General features: G+C 42.0%; 1 pseudogene; it reads left to right on the top strand.

Moving 5' to 3' along the window:
* The first annotated feature begins 1,174 nt into the window (after nt 1-1,174).
* Nucleotides 1,175-21,202, top strand: LOC149982048 (uncharacterized; annotated as a pseudogene).
* Nucleotides 21,203-25,486: the final 4,284 nt, after the last annotated feature.

A 25,486-nucleotide genomic window follows, 5' to 3' on the forward strand; every position in this document is an offset into this window, starting at 1 on the left:
AATGGTTCCATCCCAAAACTGACAGGTGTAGTGGTTGTTAGTGTTATCAGCTGGGGGGGGGGGTAAGACTGTTGGTGCATCATCTTTGATCAGCAATCACACGTCACCATATTTGTCACCAGATTTGTCAACTTTGTGAGTTCTGCTGCATGATTTTTTTGTTAACTAGTAAATAGTAGCCTACAGCAAAGTTTGTTTAACTCATTTCTAACTTGTTAGCAATTTCTGCTAGTTAGTTTTTGCTACCATGTGGGTTTTAAGTTTCCTCCAGCCTGCTAACTGAGGAGTTTTAACTAACCTGTTTCCATACATGTTTTATTTTAAAACATTTGTCTAACAAAAGGACTTGTTCTCAACTGGCCTACCTGGTTAAATAAAGGTGAAATAAAACAAATTAAAAGGAGTTGTTTAATCTAACTGCTTAACTATTTATCTGTATATGGAATTTTATATTCATTTTTGTTTTCTAATCTTTACAGGAAAATGCCACAGGCACTATCTGATATGTGGAGACATTTCACTGCAGCTAAGGAAAATGGTGTACATTTGCAAATACTGTGCCAAATCATATGTGAAGAATGCATCAAAGATGCAGAATCATCTGGCCAAGTGCATAAAGCTCCCTCAGCGCTCACAACTATCAACCTCCCTCTACCTCTACTAAAATGAGGAATCAGACACCTTATTGATAGCAACAGCTCATGGTCCTCCTGGAATCAGAAGTTGTTTTGACTCAATGGAGGAACAAAGTCAGAGAAACGCTGATGAATGTCTTGCTCGAGCTGTGTATGCAACTTGTTCACCTTTGATAATCACAGGCAATGAGTATTGGAAGAGATTTCTGAATGTTCTTCGCCCAGCATACACCCCTCCAACCAGGCATGCATTATCTGCTAATTTGCTGGATGCAGAGTTCAACAGAGTTCAAATGAAGGTCAAGCAAATCATAGAGAAAGCAGACTGTATTGCAATCATCTCAGATGGGTGGTCAAATGCTCGTGGACAAGGAATAATTAACTACATCATCTCCACTCCTCAACCAGTATTCTACAAGAGCACAGACACAAAGGACAACAGACACACATGTCTCTACATTGCAGATGAGCTGAAGGCAGTCATCAATGACCTTGGACCACAGAAGGTATTTTCACTGGTGACAGACAATACTGCGAACATGAAAGCTGCTTGGTCTAAAGTGGAGGAGTCCTACCCTCACATCACACCCATTAGCTGTGCTGCTCATTGTGCTGCTCATTGAATATGCTACCCAAGGACATCATGGAACTGAAAACAATGTATACACTCTACAAGAGAGCCAAGGAAATGGTTAGGTATGTGAAGGGTCATGAAGTTATAGCAGCAATCTACCTCACCAAGCAAAGTGAGAAGAATAAGAGCACCACATTGAAGCTGCCCAGCAACACCCATTGGGGTGGTGTTGTCATCATGCTTGACAGTCTCCTGGAGGGGAAGGAGTCTCTCCAAGAAACGGCCATATTACAGTCTGTCGATATGGACAGCCCCATCAAGAGGATCCTCCTGGGTGATCTATTTTGGGAGAGAGTGGTAAGCAGCCTGAAACTCCTGAAACCTATAGCAGTAGCCATTGCATGGATTGATGGAGACAATGCCATCCTGTCTGATGTTCAGACTCTGCTTGCAGATGTAAGAGAAGAAATCCGTACTGCCATGCCCACTTCACCATTGCTCCAAGCAGAGGAAACTGCAGTTCTGAAATACATCAAAACGTGTGAAGACTTCTGCCTGAAGCCCATACTTGCCACAGCGTACATGTTGGACCCCAAGTATGCTGGCAAGAGCATCCTGTCTGGTGCAGAGATCAACAAGGCTACCATCACTACCATGTCTCGCCACCTTGGCCTGGATGAGTGCAAGGTTCTTGGCAGTCTGGTGATGTACACTTCCAAGCAAGGGCTTTGGGATGGAGATGCAATATGGCAGTCGTGCCAACATATCTCATCGACCACCTGGTAGAAGGGACTTTGTGGATCTGAGGCTATTATCCCTCTTGCCGCCATCATCCTCCAAATCCCACCAACATTAGCCGGCTCAGAGCGCAACTGGTCCTTGGGAACACACACACCAAATCACAGGCTGACCAATACAAGGGTTGACAAATTGGTGGCCATCCAAGCAAATTTGAGGCTTTTGAGCCTGACAACGAGCCATCCTCAACAAGGTTGGAAAGTGACAGTGAAAATGATGCCTCAGAGTCTTATGTTCAAGAGGTGGACATTGAGGAGGTCCAGGGAGAAGACATGGAAGCCTGAGAGGAACCAAAGCTTTAGTTTCTAGACTATAATTTTACAAATGTATGTTAAACGTTTTTGGAAAAAGGTTTATGTTTCTGTCTCCATATGATATGGTAAATATATCCAATGCAAAAAACATCTACATTTAAATGGTATTGATATTAATTTGCATATATTCCCATACATTCCTGTTCATTTCCATATATTCCTGTTAATTCCCACAGAAAGTTTCCACCTCTGAATATTCCCCAAAATGTGCAACCCTAATGATAACACATAATCACTCCCGACAGACACAAGCAAAAACTCATTACTTAACTGTTACAGCAGCCTAGGCTACACCTAAAGATTAGAGATCTGACATGCTATATGGGATAAACAAAAAATCAGTCTGATCAACTGTAGGCTACTAATAATAGCAGCTGCATACAGCCTATGCACCCTGTTCATCTGGTCAGGGTAACTAATTGGTAATGTTATGTATTTATAGTCCATTTGTATGTCAGGAGAAAATGTGAATGTGAACAAATTTGGATCATATTCCAAATTGGGTTGGCTAGGCTGCCTATGTGTTTTCAATCCAAAATTATTAACTGGAATTAATCGATCAACATAATAGTGATGACATTTGTGCGTACATTTTTTATGAGGCCTACAGTTGCATGATGCAAACATGCATAAAGCAAGCTCATCCCTGTGAGTTCTATTGTCTATCAGTTGTTGTCTCTGTGTCTGGGTAGAGGAAATCCCCCTCCTAATCTAGTCTAAATATAATTCATATGAACAAGTATAAGGTTGCCCTTATAAAACCTTTTTAAAACTGATTAATCACTGTCATACCTTATAGGGTCCAGAGTTTTCCCGGTGAGGTTAACAGATGAGGAAGAACTCTGGGCACCAGGGGGTAAGAATTGCTCTGGTACATATGGTGCCACGAGTCTGCTTGCAGTTGTCAGTTATCGTCAGGTATGTGAATGATCAGGGCTTTATTCAGGAAAGTTTCTTGACCTACTTTGATGTCAAGTGGGCGAGATGTGCACTCTGTGTTTAACTTCATGGAGAATCTTGTTCAAACCTCCGATGGCGCAGCTGTAATGGAATGTACCTGCTATTTGTTTTTACATTTAAGTCCCCTCCTGTTCCCTGATTAAGAGGCGATGATCACTACCATTGTCAAATCTCTCCTGACATGAACTGAAGCCACGTCTCATGTGCCCTCGCATCCGCTGGCATTTTGAATGTTTCTTCTCCAAGCACCGTGAGTACCCCTATCAATTTTCTTCCATTAGTGTATGTAGAGTCAATCACACATGCCAACAATCATATCATTACATAACAATGATTTTACTCCTTGCTTTGACTAACTCGTTCTTATATCTTTTGTCTAACTGTGTAGTGTGTTGTATTATTGTTTTTTGTCTTCCAGGTCAAGTCCTGCACTGCACATCTCAACTCATGCCTCATACCCTCATGCAATCATTGCTGTGATCCCTACCCAAAACTATAAATGTCTTTAGTAAATTATTTAAGTTCAACATAATTACTCTTGGATGATTTTTGAAACACACTTTGACTTCTCTGTGCGTTCCGGGCCTATACTCCTCCTCAATGTTTCAAGTCACCAGCCTCCACTCAGTTACAGCCTGAATAATCTGTTTTTTGGAGAACTCTAAGGTCTTCTGATAATACTAGCCCATGCGAATCGACATCCCTGTGTTTTGACAAGTCTTCCTTGTGGTTTGAGCAAGAAAACAATAACTGATTAAATATATGAATGCTTAAAACTAATTGCTGGGTATAGCCTATATATGAAGGGCCTACATGTATCAACTTTTAAATATATATTTTTTAACCAGGAAGGGCTCATTGAGATGTAAAATCTCCTTTTCAAGAGCGTCCTGGCCAAGATAGGCAGCACGAAGTCGTTGCAAAAATTACAGACAAACATGAAAAACTTCAAGTAATCTAGTAAAAACCATAAAATTCACAAGAGTATAACAAAATCAAAAACAGCTAATTAAAAACATTGACAGGTCAGGGAATCAGTCTCAAGATCATTCATCAGTGATTTAAAAATACCAATCAGGACAAGTTCTTCCAGTTTAAAAAGTATTTTGTAAGGCATTCCAAGACGATGGTGCAGAGTACATAGAAGCCCTTTAACTAAATTCAGTTCGGACATTTGGAACAGTTAGCAGGATAAAGTCCAGTGAACGAAGAGAGTACCCACCACATTTCTGAACAATAAAAATGCCCAAATAAAAATGTAGTAAACCCAAAATGGCTTTGTAAATAAAAGTATACCAGTGACTGAGCCTGAGTGACTAGAGAAGGCCAGCCAACCCTGGTATACAAGGTGCAGTGGTGCGTAAGGGTTTTGCAGTTTACAATAAATCTCAAAGTGCCATGGTAAAGGGTGTCAATTAATCTCAAACACTGAGCGTGTCACGTTCGTTATAAGGATCGGACCAAGGCGCAGCGTGGTATGTGTACATTCTTATTTATTAAAAGAATGAACACTGAACAAACTAACAAAATGAACCGTGAAGCTATACAAACAAGTGCTGACAGGCAACTACACATAGACAAGATCCCATGAAACACAAATAGGAAATGGCTGCCTAAATATCATCCCCAATCAGAGACAATGATAAACAGCTGTCTCTGATTGAGAACCATGTCAGGCCAACATAGAAAAACAAAAAAACCCTAGACCTACAACAACCCAAGCCATACAAAACCCCTAGACAATACAAAAACTAGCGTACCCACCCTTGTCACACCCTGACCTAACCAAAATATAAAGAAAACAGAGATATCTAAAATCAGGGTGTGACAGATCGGAAGCATTCATATACAAAATATCCCCATAGTCTAGTAAAGGCATAAATGTAGCTGATACTAGCCCCATTCTGGCTTCAAAAGAAAAACAGGCCTTATTCCTAAAATAATATCCCAATTTCAGCTTCAATTTTTGTGTAAGTTGTTGAATATGCAATTTAAAAGAGAGGCCGTCATCAATTAAAATTCCAAGATATTTATATGAGGTTACAACCTCAATCTCCTTGCCCTGACAGGTAGTAATAGGTGAAAGGTTAACAGGTCTATTTCTTGCTTTAGAAAACACCATTAGTTTAGTTGTCAGTATTGAGGATATGCTTCAATTGACACAAGGTATGTTGAACAGTATAAAAAGCAGTTTGCAAGTTCTGGAAAGCTTTTGTAAGAGGCGAGGCACAACAGTAAATAACAGTATAATCAGCATACATTTTGGAAATTTTTGTCTAAATCGTTTATATAAATAGTGAATAAGAGAGGACCAAGTACAGTGCCTTGGGGAAAACCATTAAAGACAGACAATTTAACATACATAAGCCCATCAAATTGAGTGCACTGAGTTCTATCACAGATAGTTAGCAAACCATGCAACTGTGTGCTCTGAAAGACCTACATTCGACAATCTCTGCCTTAGTGTATGTAGCATGATCAACTGTATCAAAATCAAATCAAATGTATTTATATAGCCCTTCGTACATCAGCTGATATCTCAAAGTGTTGTACAGAAACCCAGCCTAAAACCCCAAACAGCAAGCAATGCAGGTGTAGAAGCACGGTGGCTAGGAAAAACTCCCTAGAAAGGCCAAAACCTAGGAAGAAACCTAGAGAGGAACCAGGCTATGAGGGGTGACCAGTCCTCTTCTGTCTGTGCCAGGTGGAGATTATAACAGAACATGGCCAAGAAGTTCAAATGTTCATAAATGACCAGCATGGTCAAATAATAATAATCACAGTAGTTGTCGAGGGTGCAGCAAGTCAATACCTCAGGAGTAAATGTCAGTTGGCTTTTCATAGCCGATCATTAAGAGTATCTCTACCACTCCTGCTCTCTAGAGTTGAAAACAGCAGGTCTGGGACAGGTAGCACGTCCGGTGAACAGGTCAGGATTCCATAGCCGCAGGCAGAACAGTTGAAACTGAAGCAGCAGCACGGCCAGGTGGACTGGGGACAGCAAGGAGTCATCATGCCAGGTAGTCCTGAGGCATGGTCCTAGGGCTCAGGTCCTCCGAGAGAGAGAAAGAAAGAGAGAGAGAGAGAATTAGAGAGAGCATACTTAAATTCACACAGGACACCGGATAAGACAGGAGAAGTACTCTGACTCTAGCCCCCCACACATAAACTACTGCAGCATAAATACTGGAGGCTGAGACAGGAGGGGTCAGGAGACACTGTTGCCCCATCCGATGATACCCCTGGACAGGGCCAAACAGGAAGGATATAACCCCACCCACTTTGCCAAAGCACAGCCCCCACACCAAAAGCCTTAGAGAGATCAATAAAAAGTGAGACACAGTGCTGTTTTTTGTCAAGGGCTTCAGTGATATAATTTAAAAACCTTCATGGCTGCTGTAATTGTGCTATGCTTCTTCCTGAAGCCCAATTGGTACATTGATAAAATAGAGTTAGTAAATAAAAACTATTTTAGCTGTTCACTCACAAGGGTTTCAAGTATTGAGATTGGCCTATAATTATTTAAAAGAGTTGGATCACCCCCCTTTAAAAGTGGTAGGACAAATGCTGATTTCCAGATTTTCGGAATTTCATTACATTCCAGCATTGAACAGATATGTAAGTGGTTCAGCGATGAAATCAGCTGCCAGATTTCATAGCTGAACAACTTACATATCTGTTCAACCTAACCCTGGAATGTAATGAAATTCTGAAAATCTGGAAATCAGCATTTGTCCTACCACTTTTAAAAGGGGGAGATCCAACTCGTCGATGTGTTGTGAATTACACAGTAAAATCGTAAGTGTCGCTGACTCAACTAAAAAATAAGCATTTTGCATCTAGGAAACGTGTATATTTTTTTCCCTCCATTTATTTCCCCATTTTCACAGTGAGTACATTTGTTTATACATTTGTTCGCCAAATGCATAAAAAATTGCACCTACTTTACGCAACCCTGTTAATAGATTGCAAAACTGTATACAGCAAAACTTCTCATGCAAGTATTTTCTCATCCATACAATTTAGAACCTAAAAGGACTCTTCGGCTGTCCCCATTTGAGAACCCTTTGAAGAACGCTTTTTGTTTCCATGTAGAACCCTTTTGGTTCCAGGTGAAACCCTTTCCACAGAGGGTTCTACATGGAACCCCAAATGGTTTTCCCTGGAACCAAAAAGGGTCATCCAGCTGAAGAACCCTATTGGAACCATTTTTTTCCAAGAGTGTCACCTAAAAACACATATCAAGTGCAAGGGCGCTGTTTCTCACATTTGAAGGCTGGGGGGGGGAGACATTTAGGATAGCTTCTATTGTGGGTCGCTAAAATATCTGAATGATTATGATCACACTTCCTCCAATTCAAATAATATGGCAACACTATGCCAAAAGAAGGTTTGGTATGGTATTAGAAACTTGGGAGCCAAGCTCGAGTTATCAGTGTGGCCTGTGATTGCCTGGACATGTTGAAATATTTTCACGCCTAGAATAAAAACCTCCAGGCTTCTGTCATAACTGTCAACAGGGGGCAGTTTGGAAAAAACAAATTCCGTCCGAATCGTCCTCTGGAATAATGGACATTCTGGGGTAATAATAACATAACCAACTTACTCTAGTAATACTAGTCCAGTATGGGCGGCAGGTAGCCTAGTGGTTAGAGCGTTGGACTAGTAACCGAAAGGTTGCAAGATTGAATCCCTGAGCTGACAAGGTAAAAATCTGTTGTTCTGCCCCTGAACAAGGCAGTTAACCCACTGTTCCTAGGCCATTATTGAAAATAAGAATTTGTTCTTCACTGATTTGCCAAGTTAAGTTAAGATAAAATAAAAAATAAGTGTGAATAGAGCGATATAAACAAACCTTGTAAGAAATATGTTGAATTTGTACATTTGAAATAACATCAGATCTTCAATGTAATATCCACTATAAGAAAGAAACTATAGTCTGAGAAGCACCTCCAACTGTTGAGTTGATCTATCTAAAGCTATAACTTCAGTCTCCCATCCAGGGTTTTAACCAAGCCCAGCCCTCTTTAGCTTTGATATTGGTCACTGACTATTACAAATGTGCTATCATGAGAATGATTGGTGAGAACTCTCCACTTAGTAGACTCACTTCTGCTATTGAAGTCATTCCAAAGAGTAGGTTCAACACAGCAAATGAAATGTAAGCATACTATACTGTATCAATCATATACAGTGCAATCGGAAAGTATTCAGACCCCTTCAATCAATCAAATATATTTATAAAGCCCTTATTACATCAGCCGATGTCACTAAGTGTTATACAGAAACCCAGCCTAGAACCCCAAACAGCAAGCAATGCAGGTGTCACGTCTGTTCCTGCTCCTGCTCCTCCCCTCCGGCGTACGACATCGCCAGAGTACTATCCACCGGTCCTGGGATTCATCATTACGCACACCTGGCACTCATCATTATGCGCCATCATTATGATTCACACCTGGAGTCCATTACCTTCATCATTTCCTCCCCTTTATGTCAATTTCCCATGTTCACTCACCAGTTGGTATTGTTCTTGTATATCGTATGTTAGTGTCGTGTTCTTGGTTTTGTTGTTTTATTAAAACGTTGCACCTGCTTCCGACTCACTGCCCCACCATTACATGTAGAAGCACTGTGGCTAGGATAAACTCCCTAGAAAGGCTGGAACGTCGAGAGGAACCACGATCAGTTTCCCACATTACATCCTTATTCTAAACACTATTTTGTTATTTTATTTCTCCTCAATCTACACACAATAGCCAGTAAAGGTCCCCGAAACACAGTGGCCTCCATTCTTAAACGGAAGAAGTTTGGAACCATGAAGTCTCTTCCTAGAAATGGCCGCCCATCCAAACTAAGCAATCGGGGGAGAAGGGACTTGGTCAAGGAGGTGACCAACAACCCAATGGTCACTCTAACAGAGCTCCAGAGTTTCTATGTGGAGATGGGAGAACCTTCCAGAAGGACAACCATCTCTGCAGAACTCCACCAATCAGGCATTTATGGTAGAGTGGCCAGACATAAGCCACTCCTCAGTAAAAGGCACAAGACAGCCCTATGGTCTGATGAAACCAAAATGTAACTATTTGGCCTGAATGCCAGGTGTCACAGCTGGAGGACACCTGGCACCATCCCTACGGTGAAGCATGGTGGTGGCAGCATGATGCTGTGGGGATGTTTCTCAGCGGCAGGTACGGGACTGGGAGACAAGTCAGGATCGAAGGAAAGATGAATGGAGCAAAAACCTGCTCCAGAGCACTCAGGACCTCAGACTGGGTGAAGGTTCACCTTCCAACAGGACAACGGCCCTAAGCAAACAGCCAAGACAATGCAGGAGTGGCTTCAGGACAAGTCTCCGAATGTCCTTGAGTGGCCCAGGCAGAGCCCGGACTTGAACCCGATCGATTATCTCTGGAGAGACCTGAAAATAGCTGTGCAGCGACGCTCCACATCCAACCTGACAGAGCTTGAGAGGAATTGGAGAAACTCCCCAAATACAGGTGTGCCAAGCTAGTAGCATCATACCCAAGAAGACTCAAGGCTGTAATCACTTCCAAAGGTGCTTCAACAAAGTACTAAGTAAAGGGTCTGAATACTTATGTAAATGTGATATTTCAGTTTTTTGTTTTTTAATACATTTGCAAAAACTTATAAAACCTGTTTTTGCTTTCATTATGGGGTATTGTGTGTAGACTGTTGAGGGGAAAAAAAGTATTTAATCTGTTAGAATAAGGCTGTATAGTAACAATGTGGAAAAAGTCAAGGGGTCTGAATCCTTTCAAACCTTGGTTGATTTGGTTCTCCAACTCAGTCAAAAATAAAAGTTAAAGAATAGGATTTACTCAAATTAAACTGTGTTTTTAAAATTACATATATATACACTACCAGTCAAAAGTTTGATGAAGACATCAAAACTATGAAATAACACATGGAATCATGTAGTAAACAAAAAAGTGTTAAACAAATCAAAATATATTTTAAATTTGAGATTCTTCTTGAAAGCTTTGCACACTCTTGGCATTCTCTCAACCAGCTTCACCTGGAATGGTTTTCCAAAGGTCGTGAAGGAGTTCCTACATATGTTGAGCACTTGTTGGCTGCTTTTCCTTCACTATGCGGTCCAACTCATCCCAAATCATCTCAATTTGGTTGAGTTTGAGGGATTGTGGAGGTCAGGTCATCTGATGCAGCACTCCATCACTCTCCTTCTTGGTAAAATAGCTCTTACACAGCCTGGAGGTGTGTTTATCCATCATTGTCCTGTTGAAAACCAAATGATATTCCCACTAAGCCCAAACCAGATGGGATGGCGTATCGCTGCAGAATGCTGTGGTAGCCATGCTGGTTAAGTGTGCCTTGAATTCTCAATAAATCACAGACAGTGTCACCAGAAAAGCACCCCCACACCATCACACGTCCTCCTCCATGCTTTACGCTGGGAAAAACACATGTAGAGATTTTGTTCACCAACACTGCATCTCACAAAGACATGGCAGTTGGAACCAAAAATCTCCAATTTGGCCTCCAGACCCAAAGGACACATTTCCACCGGTCTAATGTCCATTGCTCGTGTTTCTTGGCCCAAGCAAATTTCTTCTTCATATTGGTGTCCTTTAGTAGTGGTTTCTTTGCAGCAATTCGACCATGAAGGCCTGATTCACGCAGACTCCTCTGAACAGTTGATGTTGAGATGTGTCTGTTTCTTGAACTCTGTGAAGCATTTATTTGGGATGCAATTTCTGAGGCTGGTAACTCTAATGAACTAATCTTCTGCAGCAGAGGTAACTCTGGGTCTTCCATTCCTGTGACGGTCCTCATGAGAGCCAGTTTCATCATAGTGTTTGATGTTTTTTTGCAACTGTTCAAAGTTTTTATACATTTTCCATACTGACCTTCGTGTCTTAAATGAATGATGGACTGTCATTTCTAATTGCTTATTTAAGCGGTTCTTGCCATAATATGGACTTTGTCTTTTTCCAAATATGGTTATCTTCTGTATACCCCCCTACCTTCACAACACAACTGATTGGCTCAAACGCATTAAGAGGGAAAAATATTCCAATAATGAACTTTTAACAAGGCACACATGTTAATTGAAATGCATTCCAGGTTACTACCTCATGAAGCTGGTTAAGATAATGCCAAGAGTGTGAAAAGCTTTCAAGAAGAATCTCAAATTTAAAATATATTTTGGTTACTTACTTTTTTGGTTACTACATGATTCCATGTGATATTTCATAGTATTGATACCTTCACTATTATTCTGCAATGTAGAAAATAGTAAAAATACAGAAAAACCCTTGAATGAGACAGTTTTCTAAACCTTGAGACAGCTAGTGCATATTTCCATTCCTTTCCATTTTACAGACGCACACAAACATTGACTACATCTCGTCTGGCCAGATCCACATGCTCACCCCCCCAAACTGTGTTTAAAGTGCATTTAAAGCTGCAATATGTAACTTTTTCGGTGACACAAATTCACCTAGAATTGGGAGTCATGGGTCTGTTCTATGTGCGTAAATTCTTTGTTTCCTGTTATTCCGTATTGTTTTTGCCTCTTACTTTCGGTTTTGTATACCACCTTCAATCACATGAAAACATTTGTTTTTTTGATATGAAAGTATATTTCACAGTGGTTTAGATGATACAATGATTCTCTACACCATACTTGCTTGTTTTGTCACAAACTGAAATTTGGGGAACGTTTCTAATTTTTGAAACCAGGAAATAGCAAGTAATTTCTGCCCATTGCACCTTTAAAATTTGATTTAGTCCTATTGTTTTACTTCGATTTTTGGTTGAAATGGAGACTTAAATACATATCAATTATTATTTTGTAGATAAATTGGATTTAAAGCCAGACTCAGTGGCACAGATACAGTTGAAGTCGGAAGTTTACATACAGCTTAGCCAAATACACTTAAACTCAGTTTTTCACAATTCCTGACATTTAATCCTAGTAAAATTCCATTTCTTAGTTCAGTTAGGATCACCCCTTCATTTTAAGAATGTGAAATGTCAGAATAATATTAGGAGAATGATTTATTTCAGATTTGATTTATTTCATCACATTCCCAGTGGGTCAGAAGTTTACATACACTCAATTAGTATTTTGTAGCATTGCCTTTCAATTGTTTATCTTGGGTCAAATGTTTCGAGTAGCCTTCCACAAGCTTCCCACAATAAGTTGGGTACATTTTGGCACATTCCCCCTGACAGAGCTGGTGTAACTGAGTCAGGTTTGTAGGCCTCCTTCCTCACACACGCCTTTTCTGTTCTGCCCACAAATTTTCTATACGATTGAGGTCAGGGCTTTGTGATGGCCACTCCAATACCTTGACTTTGTTGACCTTAAGCCATTTTTTCACATCTTTGGAAGTGCTTGGGGTCATTGTTCACTTGGAAGACCCATTTGCGACCAAGCTTTAACTTTCTGACTGATGTCTTGAGATGCTGCTTCTATATATCCACATAATTTTCTTACCACATGATGCCATCGATTTTGTGAAGTGCACCAGTCCCTCCTGCAGCAAATCACACCCCCGTGCTTCACGGTTGGGATGGTGTTCTTCGGTTGGGATGGTGTTTGCCCATGTGCAGTTGCAAACCGTAGTCTGGCTTTTTTATGGCGGTTTTGGGGCAGTGACTTCTTCCTTGCTGAGTGGCCTTTCAGGTTATGTCGATATAGGACTCGTTTTACTGTGGATATAGATACTTTTGTGCCTGTTTCCTCCAGAATCTTCACAATGTCGGCTGTGTGGTCCCATGGTGTTTATACTTGCGTACTATTGTTTGTACAGATGAACGTGGTACCCTCAGTCCTTTTGAAATTGCTCCCAAGGATGAGGAGGCCTACAATTTTTTCTGAGGTCTTGACTGATTTATTTTGATTATCCCATGATGTCAAGCAAAGAGGCACTGAGTTTGAAGGTAGGCCTTGAAATACATCCACAGCTGCACCTCCAATTGACTCAAACGATGTCAATTAGCCAATCGGAAGCCTCTAAAGCCATGACATAATTTTCTGTTTTTTTCCAAGCTGTTTAAAAGGCACAGTTAACTTAGTGTATGTACACTTCTGACCCACTGGAATGGTGATAGTGTGAATTATAAGGGAAATAATCTGTCTGTTAACAATTGTTGGAAAGATTACTTGTGTCATGCACAAAGTTGATGTCCTAACCGACTTGACAAACTTTAATTTGTTCCCAAGAAATGTGTGGAGTGATTGAAAAATGAGTTTTAATGATTCCAACCTAAGAGTATGTAAACTTCCGACTTCAACTGTACATCTCCTTCAAAAGTTGATATTTGTTTGCGATGACAACCAAACACAATTCAATATCACTTGCAGTTTGGTAAATAGTCTACTAACTTGTCGACAAGTTAACAAATAATAAGTATGTTGAATTCAAGCTTCCTTCTCGAAGATAAAAGTTAAAGAATGGGATTAAAGTCGTGCTCCGGTACTCTGGCGACTAAGAAAGTATATTTTAAATCTCCTGTTGGGCTGGATGTGTCAATGTGTAGTTCATACAGTACATGCATAATCTATGAGCAGAATCACTGAGTACGTTTACATGAACACAGTAATACAATTATTGTGTATAGTCATCTTACTCTAATAGTTTGTTAAGAACGTGTTTATGTTTTGCAATAAGAACGATTTCCCTAAAAATCCAAATCCACATCTGAAATCAGGCTACCTGATAGGAATTTTGTTAATGCAGAAAATCACCAATCAAAATTAACGTTCTACCACAGTGACCATGTTCTTTTTGCGTAGCCTATTTTTGCGTAGCCCCCCCCCCTGCACATCGACTCGGTACTGGTACCTCGTGTACATAGCCAAGTTATCGTTACTCATTGTGTTTATTCCTTGTGTTATTAATTCAATTTTTCTAAAGAGTTGTTGAGAAGAGTAAGCATAAGTAAGCCTATTACTGTTAGTCTACACCTGTTGTTTACAAAGCATGTGACAAATAAATTGTGATACTTTCAGTTTTCCTAGCTCACTTCACTCGTACATAAGAAAGATGGAGGCTTGCGCTACCAGTGCTGGCACATGTGCAGATCAAATACACTGCTAGAACGCCGATTAAGCTGTTTACCTTTCCTAATCATTTGAAAGATTGCTCGGAAAACTAAATGTTTTAAATCGGTGTATGCTTACTTCGATTTTGACCTTACAGCCAATTAAGATAAGCAGTGTAAGGTGACTAGTTACATATTCTGCCTACTGACACGATCAGTTTAAGATCAAAGTATTAGTGTGTGCGTGTAAATGTACTAACTGTCTTAACTCAATTAGCCACAAAATCCCTAGTTTTCTAAAAGCTGTTTTCCCTAGATTTCTCCCCGCGTGGGCCAGCCCCTTACCAATTCAATTTTGAGTCAATTCAACCCCTCACATTTGAGTGTCAGCTAGCAAGAGGCCTGCCCAGTGTTATCCAATTAGGTTGCGGAATGTGGTGGTCCCAAAGGCACAGCAGAGCGAGAGAACGCAATGGCGTTGTAACGGCCGTTGGTGGAAGAAGGTGAGGACCAAGGTGCAGCGTGGTACGTGTTCATCTTTTATTCGTAGAACTGAACCGCCAAACAATAAAGAGAACAACCGAAACAGTTCTGTCTGGTAAAGACACAAAAACAGAGAGCAACTACCCACAAACACCAAGTATGGTTCTCAATCAGAGACAACGATAGACAGCTGCCTCTGATTGGGAACCATACCAGGCCAAACACAGAAATACAAAACATAGAACAAAAACATAGAATGCCCACCCCAACTCATGCACTGACCAAACTAAAATAGAGACAGAAAAAAGGAACTAAGGTCAGGACGTGACATGCGTGGTACACATATCTGCAAATATGTGAGTGTGCAACCACTTTTGGCTTGTGAGTGCTACTTTAAAATAACTACTGGGTAAAAAGTATACAAAAGTATCAGAGAATCTTTTTAAGTCAGTGGCTGATGGAACTATCCAAGCAGTAAATAAATCTCCTTTTAAATGTTGATATTTGGTTGCGTTGTCAATCAAACACAAAAGTAATATAAGAAAGTAAATAGCCTTAACATTAGGCTCTTACAAACTAATATACAGTATTTATTTAACTTTAGAATGAGCAACACATTTTAGGTTACTGTAACAATGCGTTTCTTCTTATGTAATCATAGAAAGTGTATATTTTCAGGGTCGCATATCTGTGGAAATCTACAAAAGTGCTCTAATAATCTGCACTGATCACTTGCACCATGTACTTTAATTAAACATTTATCAACATTAACTAAGGGCTCTATTCAATCCGTATCGCAGAAGTTCAGCATTATTGAAATTTGAAGGCAATGGTCCCACGTTAGAGGAGACCACATTCACAGTAAATGCAGTACGTCGGCTCAATCGGAAATGACCTTCACATTTCTAGCGCTCTTCAGCGATACAGATTGAATAGAGCCCTAATTGTCATTTGCAAGCTTTTTAATTATTAATGACTCTAAATTAATATGAATCCTTGTTACCCTAGTAGATTTTTTTTGACTAGTGCAATGGCAATGGCATACTCAGTGAGAAAAAGGTGTAGATTCACAAGCAGAGCAGGTGTTTATTTTGCCTTCGCAGAAGGCAGGAATCGTGGTCACAGGCAGGCAATGGTCATACACCGGTAGGCAAACAGGCAGGTGAATCAAAACTAGGACTGAAGGCTATAAAACGTTTCTCACAAACGAGCACAAACAGAATGAACTGAAGTAAATAAGGAGCTGATGAGACCAGGTGAGTAACTAACACAAGGTGAAACCAATGAGCAAAAATGAAAGACAGGGCTACATTCAAGAACACAACGAAACAGAACACAAGGTTGACTAAGAAAATAAATACAGAACCTTACAATTATCTGGTACTTTTGTATACTTTTTAGCCAGTAGCTCTGAAAGTAGCACTCACGAGCCAAAAGAGGTCCCCTAAAATTGCATACTGCGTCACATATGTGGAGATACATCATGTGCACCACGTCCTTGGTCTCTCTCTTGCTGTGTGTGCAGGATGTGCCTCTGGCCAGCTGTCACTCACATGGCGAGGGGCTGAAACTCATTGGTAGTCACCAAAGTTCCAGAGCATGTCTTTAATACTTGATTTCAATAATGAGCAATTATGTGTGTTCATATTTCATTAATAACTCTTCAGTATAATGTATACAGTTCCATATTGTGTACATTCCATGTTGTGTGCAATCATATTCAATGAATACTGTACATCTTAATTTCATTATAGTAGGTGGTGTAGTGGAGGGTAAATGCAGGTAAATGCCGTTTACACACCTTTTTATTTTCCGCTAGAGCACCTATTATTTTTACCACTACATCTCTGATTATACTGTATAGAACTCTACAAGCATTCAATAGCACCCAATTGTTGTTTTTTACCTACTAAGGCAAATAACTGTTCATTTTTGAACAGGAGTTTCAGTTTTCAACCTCATCAGTCTAGCAGCCAGACCTTCCCAATGGTAGTCTAACCCTGGTCTCTGCCAACAGCAGGTGGTCAGAAGAAAGGCACGGATTCAAAAAAACAATAACCCTCCTAAATGTAATATTACGTTCTTCTTTAGCGGGAACAGGTAAATACTCCACTAAACCCAGTCTGCTGAAATTAGATTTGTCTGAAGATGTTCTTTGAGCTTGGGTTTGAAGGAGGAATAAGTTTAGTATTTGTGATTTAATAAACATTTTGGATTGAAACCGGTGGTGAATTTGCACCACATATCCATCTCACTACGCATAAGCAACACCTCACTAAGCAACTAAAAACAAACTAAACACATTATCACAGACAAAACAATGCTATATATTTAAAACCCATTTTCAGTTTTCAAAGACCTGAAGAATGACGTTCCTGGCCTGGATGCTCTACCGATCGCTACAGTGTTGTGTTGTGCTAATACCATTTGTTTTCTGTTCCTCTGCTGCTTTGCCACTCTGGATCAGCTTTCCGTTTATCCGTCTCACTCCGCCTGAGAAAGGCCAACCCTGAGCCCGCACTCCTCCCAACAGGGGAGAGGAGACCAGTCCTGGGTTAAGAGACCGCAAGACCAAGGCATTCCTCCAGGAAGCCTGTGGCTGGTCTGTGGTGTTGACCTGGACGCTAGAGATATGTTTTGCGTTGGATGTGTCTCAATCCACTGCGTCCGCCTATGTCGCATTTCCGCATCTGCAGTGAAAGGTGACGCCGATAGAGCGGTGTTTGTCAGACCATAAGACGTCCATGAAAATCGGTCTTCTCACAAAATCGTTGCGTCCGAACGGTATGCTGGAAAGGGGGTCTGAGTGAAAAAGTTTGGAACCCCTGGTATAGAGAAGCGTGGGGGCATTCCCGAAGGAAGGGGGTAATGTAGTGAGTGACCTTAACCGAACACCTAGCAACCTCGTCAAGAGGTTGCAACAAAATGCAAATTAATTGCTTAAAAATCATACAATGTTATTTTCTGGATTTTTGTTTGAGATTCCGTCTCTCACAGTTGAAGTGTACCTATGATAAAAAATTACATACCTCTACATGCTTTGTAAGTAGGAAAACCTGCAAAATCGTCAGTGTATCAAATACTTGTTCTCCCCACGGTACATGTGAAATGAGTAATGTAATATATGTAAACACTATTAAAGTGGCATTCTTTAAAGTTCCATTGTATATAGTGACTAGTGATTCATTTATTAAAGTGGCCAGTGATTGGGTCTCAATGTATGCAGCAGCCTCTCTGAGTTAGTGCTTGCTGTTAAACAGTCTGATGGTCTTGAGATAGAAACAGTTTTTTAGTCACTCTCAGTCCCAGCTTTGATGCACCTGTACTGACCTCGCCTTCTGGATGGTAGCGGTGTGAACAGGCAGTTGCTCGGGTGGTTGTTGTCCTTGATGATCTGTTTGGCCTTCCTGTGACATCTGGTGCTGTGGGTGTCATGGAGGGCAGGTAGTTTGCCCCCGGTGATGCATTGTGCAGACTGCACCACCCTCTGGAGAGCCTTGCGGTTAAGAGCAGTGCAGTTGCCATACCAGGCTGTGATACAGCCCGACAGGATACTGTTGAGGGTTAGCGAAGTGGAGATGTTGTTTCCTACATTCACCACCTGGGGGCAGCCCGTCAGAAAGTCCAGGACCCAATTGCACAGGGCGGGGTTGAGAACCAGGGCCTCCAGCTTGATGATGAGCTTGGAGGGAACTATGGTGTTGAATGCTGAGCTGTAGTCAATGAACCGCATTCTTACATAGGTATTCCTCTTGTCCAGATGGGATATGGCTGTGTGCAGTGTGATGACCATTGTGTCGGTATGCAAACTGAAGTGGGTCTAGGGTGGCCGGTAAGGTGGAGTTGATATGATCCTTGACTAGTCTCTCAAAGCACCAGTCGCTCTGCTGTCACCAGCACCAGTCAGTTTGCCATCACCAGTGCCAGTCAGTCTGCCATCACCAATCATTCTGCTGTTCCCAGTGCCAGTCAGTCTGCCATCACCAGTGCCAGTCAGTCTGCCATCACCAGTGCCTGTCAGTCTGCCATCACCAATCATTCTGCTGTTCCCAGTGCCTGTCAGTCTGCCATCACCAGTCATTCTGCTGTTCCCAGTGCCTGTCAGTCTGCCATCACCAGCGCCAGTCAGTGTGCCAGCATCAGTCCCAGTCACTGCCGTCACAAGCACCAGTCACTCTGCCAGGTCTGGAGCCAGATTCCATCAATCTGCCCCTTGTGTGGTCTGATACACTGGCACCACAAGACCACAAATAGATTAAGGCTGCACTTTTTCGAACAGGTGCCATAGGTAAGCCAGAGCTCCGTGACAACCTCCAGCTCTGGTACAACCCTCTCCTGTTCTTCTGCAATCGACTACTCCCGTGGATGCCCTACTGGCTGTGGAAAACATAAATTAACAGAAGCTGGCCTCAACAAAAAGAAGTGTGACAGGTTCTGGACACTAATGGTTTTTACCACGTGGTAACAGAGACCTTCACATGCAACAAATGCCGTGGTAAACATCTGTTTTGAAGTCAGACGTGCTGGACCAGCTGGCCTTAGCTCAATGTGTCCAGTTCTGTGCCACTCTCACATAGAAGTACGTTTCCTTTATATTTCAAACAGGGAATGAGTTGGGCAATATTTGTTTTGCTACTATTATTTGCATTGCTCATATACAGTACGCTCCTATATTTACTGACTTAATGTGGTCAAATCAGACGCTAATACAATACAAACTTGTTTTCCTAGGTTTGCCTGTGATGTGCAGGTGATAAGTCCGTTGCTCGACCGCACCCTGGGCAACAGCTCCGCCCGGTTCAGGAAACAGCTGCAAGAGAGGAGCTGAAGCGCACTGCATGTTACATCCCTCCCCTGGTCTTCAAGAATCCTCCAGAACCTGTGCCAGTGCCATCCTACAAGTGGATTGTGAACGTTTATGGCCACGACATCATGTGGAGACTAGATGACATCAAGGCCAAGATCACGTCTACATTTGGATTTCACTTGATAATGGATTTGACCGAGAAGGTGAGAATACACATCCATTTGACATTTAGTTATTGATTGTAACCATTATAACCCAAAATATTAGGTTGTTTTTCCATTTGTAGATAACTTGTCAACAATGTACTGGTTCAAAATATATTTACTGCGTTCAAGGATCACGCAAGCATAGTTGAAGACGTGTTGGTTATTAAGTCCTGTGTTATTCTTATGTGTATTTTCAGGTGATCAGAAAACTTGCTGGGACAACAAAGGGGACTGCACCCTGGCTCACTTCACAGTGGGTCAAAGTGTTCATTTCGACCGCCCAGGAGGGTTCAGGATCGGACAACATGGCTTCCGACCTCATCAAGCAGCACACCAATGCCGGTGGCTGATGTTCTGAAGCTGGGAGGACCAAGCTTGGCAATCAGGTTCAGTTGGTGGATCTTGTTATCAGGCTCGACATCTGGCACTTTATGAGGAGGATTGCTGTGGGATGCACTACTGATGCCCATCAGCGCTACGCAAAAGTGAACAGGTGCTGACAGAGTTTGATAGCCACAAGGGGCTGGACTCCCTCGTTTTTCCTCTCATCGACTCTGAGCGGATGCAGACCATCTGGCGCACACAAAAGTGGCATGTTAAGTGCATCCAGGCTCTTTCTGGTGTTGCACTTGACACGGAGACTGGCACCCTCACAAATGGTGGCATCGTACTGAAACATAACAGGTGTGCTAGAGGCTCCACATCTCTCGAGTACTTCCACCTTCATCTGAAAAGATTTATCCCAGGTTTGTCTATTAAAATGTTAATAAAATATTCTTTGTTCTTATAAATACATTCGGATTGGGGAGGGTTTTGTTGACGCTTATATTAAGTGTATAGGAACCAGTGCCAACAGCCTCAATTTCCAGCTCTACTTCCTTGATGGACTGGAGGAACCAAGACCAGGCTAGTGAAGCTTTGGCAGTGGAACCATCACCTCTCCGCAGCTACACTGGTGGTTTGGTTCACTATGTGAACCAGTTGGGTGATAAGGTTCTGCACCAAAGGATGATTTCTTCTGTCCACCCACCAGCCAAGTACACTGCTAAGTCATTATTAACTATTGGATAACTGTTTGTATTTTTTTTGGTCAATGTGTTTTACTTATTTGTGCCTTCTATAAAGAGCTCATAGGTATTCAGTATCTGTACAACCAGACTGGCCAGCCCCTCCAGAATATGCATGCACACACGGAGGCGGCCACTGAGATGCCGGCGGACATCACTCTGGAGGAAGACGGCACAGAGGGTGGCACTGTTGGTGCTCTGCAGCTCTTTGACATCATCCAAGAGATATCTGGTGACTACATCCCAGATGACTTCACTGCAGAGATGCTTGAGTCCATCACTGATGGAAATGCTAGTTCACCGTTTCAGGGGTTGGGTTGTTGATTGGGTTGAAGACATGATTTACATTTCATCACAGCACTTACAACGTTATGTATTCACAGGCTGTGGATCCGGATGGCCTTAGTAGCATGGCCCACGTTGACAAGCTGGCAGAGTATCTGGTAAAGCTGCGTAATACTTCTGGCCTCTCTCAGTCAAACCAGCAAGCTGCAACAAATATCCTTGTGGAAAAAGCTGAGCCAGCATGACAAGGACCAGATTGTTTATGCTAACTGTCACCAAGACAGGCTGGTGATTGGTTGCATCTGGTCACAAAAAAATAAGACCTGTATCACTGAAGTAGTGTGCAGAGGTTCATCTGCCCAGTGGCCTGACCGTTGCCATGTGGTAGAGACCATGTTCACCCGACTGTGCGGCATCTACCCTTGCTCGCAGAAGGGGAAAGAGGCTCTGACAAGGTGGACTGCAGGACGACAAGAAGATCAGGCAGCTGGTGGTGACCAACAGGCTGGTCATGCAGCATACCAAACTGTAGCTGTATGAAGTGAACCAGGACACCTTGGTGCAGTGGCACAACAGCAGGCAGAAAACCCAGGATGTGGCTGTGCTCCTCCAGGGGATTCAGCACCCTCTCCAGCGCTCACAAGCCACAGAGCCTCTCCCGACTGCAAAAGCCCACCCTGCTGCTATTCATCGGTACAACTAAGAAGAGCATGTCTACCACCTACCTCCTTACACAGCAGAGCAGGCTAAAACTAAATGCAGAGCCCCAGTTGGACCACTTCTGGTCACGCCAAAGATTCCTGCATTGCATTCCTGGCAGCTATTCATCGAAGCACCAGCTGTCTGTGTTACCAGTGGTGGACTGGGTTTTCAAGTCCTGAACTGCCCTGGACATTGCTTCATGCCATTTGTTCACCAAGTGACATTGTAGACAACACTGGCATCCATAGCAGCTTAACCTTTACTCGCCAACACAAAGCGGGCCAACAAATGGATTGTCAGAGACAATACATGCAGAAAATGTGGTCAGTTCAAGGACAAGCAGACTGGGTATGTCCTTTATAAAGGCAGTGTTTACTGCCCCCCATGCAGAGACTGAAAAACAGCTTCTATTTCAAGGTCATCAGACTGTTAAATAGCCATAACTAGCACCGTAGAGGCTGATGCCCTATACACACAGACTTGTAATAACTGGCAACTTTAATAATGGAACACTAGTCATATTAATAATGTTTACATATTTTGCATTATTCATCTCATATGTATATAATGTATTCTAGTCTATGCTGCTTCGTCCAAATATTTATATATTCTCAATTCCATTCCTTTAGATTTGTGTGTATTGTTGTGAAATTGTTAGATATTACTTTGTTAGATATTACTGCACTGTTGGAGCTAGAAACACAAGCATTTCGCTACACCTGAAATAACATCTGCTAAACATGTGTATGTGACCAATAGAATTTGATTTGAAATTGTTGAATGAAAAAGCAGAAAACAGATGGGGAATCAAGCCCAGATCCCAGTAGATTTAAGCCTTAACAGATGTAACACATTTGTTTTCATATACAGTAAGTGACCATTTCTCTCCTTGAAATACCCTTCTCTTTCTCTTAAGACTTGGGAGTCGAAGCTGTCTCGGAGCCTGTTGGTTCGAGAGCCGATGGTCCGGTACCGTATTCCGGATGGCAGCAGAGTGAACGGACAGTCTATGGCTTGGGTGGCTGAAGGCTTTGGTACATTTTCAGGCCTTCCTCTGACACCCCCCGATATAGAGGTCCTGGATGGCAAGGATTTACATGACTTAAATCCCTGCCATCTGGGGAGTGATGTACTGAGCCGTCCGCACCACCCAGGGCGGTGCATTTGCCATACCAGGCAAGCGTTGATGCAGCTAGTCAACAATTGGGCAGTTGTAGAACTTTTTAAGGATCCGAGGTTCCATGCCAAATCTTTTCAGCTTACAGGGGGGGGAAGAGGCGATGTGCCCTCTTCACGACTGTGCGGGTGTGTGTAGACTTTGTTTAGTCCTTAGTGATGTTGACGCCAAGGAACTTGAAGCTCTCGACCTGCTCCATGTGACTGACAAAGTATCTAACAATGTGGCACTGGGAATTTCATTGGTTAGGTTGTTTTTATTTATTAAGTGATCTTCCTCAGTTTCTGAAGACCGGTGAGCCAGAACTGTCTCTAACATGAGAACAAATCATACAGTAGCTTAAGAGTTTGAATACGGTATATTAAACAAGAATGTTCGCCTCTTTGAAGTCCTTATCACTATCCTCAATTCAGGAATGCCCATTAAAAGCATTCAGACATCAGTTAAGGGCAAGATAGACTTCTCAAACAAAACAACTCTTTGCTGACATACATAACGTACTGCTTTTCAATAAGAGGGCAAATGTAATTTAGGCCTGAAACCTCTACCTCCACTGTTAAAATGAAAAGATACCATAATAACGGGGACCTGCTCATTTTGGTTGTTGTAGAAAACATCCCCCAGTCTCCACCCAGGTCCACAATTCCTAGACAGAAACACACTCACACACACACACACACACACACACACACACACACACACACACACACACACACACACACACACACACACACACCTGAAGGATGCTTTGAACAGCTTAATGCATTCGTGCCCACTCTGTGGCAGGACCTATTGCCCACCAATCATTAGGGTGCTTGGCTTGACCAATGTCAACATGACCAACAAGAACATACTTTTTTTGCTATAATGTGTAAGCAATAGTACACCAGATTAGGGCCTGCTAAATTGTTACGTGATGAGACCTCTCATCTTTTGACTGTGCACAAATGTTATATTCAGTTTATGTTAGCATAAAACAGGTTAGAGCAGTATTTCCCAACCACTGGGGTATACTCACAGTGCTAAAAAATTATAAAATTGTATGCGCTCACTAACGTTAGTCGCTCTGGATAAGAGCGCCTGCTAAAGGACTAAAATGTAAATGTAAAATGCTAAGTGAACTTCAGTATCCAATCCCTCTCTTCTCCAGCTACATCCCTCCTACATACATCCTCTCCATACAGCTCCTACACACACATATACATATACATTCAGCTAATGGTTTGCACACATTGTCCTTAAGATAATAACAACAATATGTGCAAGGGGGGGGGGGGGGGGGAGTCAGAAAAATAGCTAGGGAGGTAGGGAATGCATTTAGAAAGAGAGAGAGAAGGAACACACGTTCAGGTATGGACCATATAATGGAGGGTCCTACCAAGGGCTCAGGGCTGGTTAGTCAATGTAATCAAAACAGTCCAACAGCCTCTAGGCAGGAGAGAGATGATGTTCTGGAGCATCTGTTGGCATAAAAGAAAGAGATTCAAGTTAGGACACCAGGGATGCCAGAAGATGGGAAAAGATTCCATCGTTCATGTCGTTCTCATCAGTATGATCATCATGGCCTTACCCTTTTCTTCAGTGGGACAGAGACCAAGGTTCTCAAAGAGTCCTGTAATGTTATTTTAATTATCCATGATCGGAAAAAAAGGATGCATCTTTCTCATGTCAGTCATGTGCGATTCTCACGTCAGTCATGTGCGATGTTCTATGTGCTCTAAGTACGGTAACTCAACTGGCTGTCTGTAAAGAGAAGGGTGGGCTGTACGCTGAGCCTGCTACTCTGATTGGATAGACTTAAGCTGTATTTCTCCATCCACTCGCTTCATAATTTCACCTAATCAGTTTTCCTTGCATGTTTTCGGTCTGATTACTTAGATTGCTGCTGCCTGCTACTATGATAAATCACATGGCAAGGACGTTTGCTATCAAGCTATTAATGTGCATAATATCTAACAAGCGGTGCAAGGTTAGGAAAAAAATATGAAACGCTGACACGCATTCTGAGTGACAGCAGACTTGGCTGCCTGCTGCAAGTTGAGGACACATACACCCCTCCGCACGCTGCTCCTAGTCTGCAGGTTTTTGGCAGTGACCATGTGCAGGGAAGTATTTTGGCAACATGTACTTAAGCATGTTAAAAACAATTCATTTTTTTTCCCGATCAAGAGCATCATTCGATCCAACTAACTGTCAATTTACAGATACGAGTATGGCCAAGCCGGCACACCCCTAACTGCTAATGGACTTAATTTTGCCATACTTTATTTATTAGTCATTTGCACAGATATTCTTGAATGACTATGAAGTAGTGTGATGAGATCTGCGGAAGACATGAAGGGCCAGTGATCAGCATGCTGAGACCTTGGAACCTCTGGAGGTTAGGAGCATAAGTGCTAGATTTTATTAAATACTACCCATGTGAAGTGACAGACGTTAGCTAG

The sequence above is a fragment of the Oncorhynchus mykiss genome, chromosome 8 (genome assembly GCF_057628025.1).
Source record: "Oncorhynchus mykiss isolate SJ-2025 chromosome 8, ASM5762802v1, whole genome shotgun sequence".
Lineage (NCBI taxonomy): Eukaryota > Metazoa > Chordata > Actinopteri > Salmoniformes > Salmonidae > Oncorhynchus > Oncorhynchus mykiss.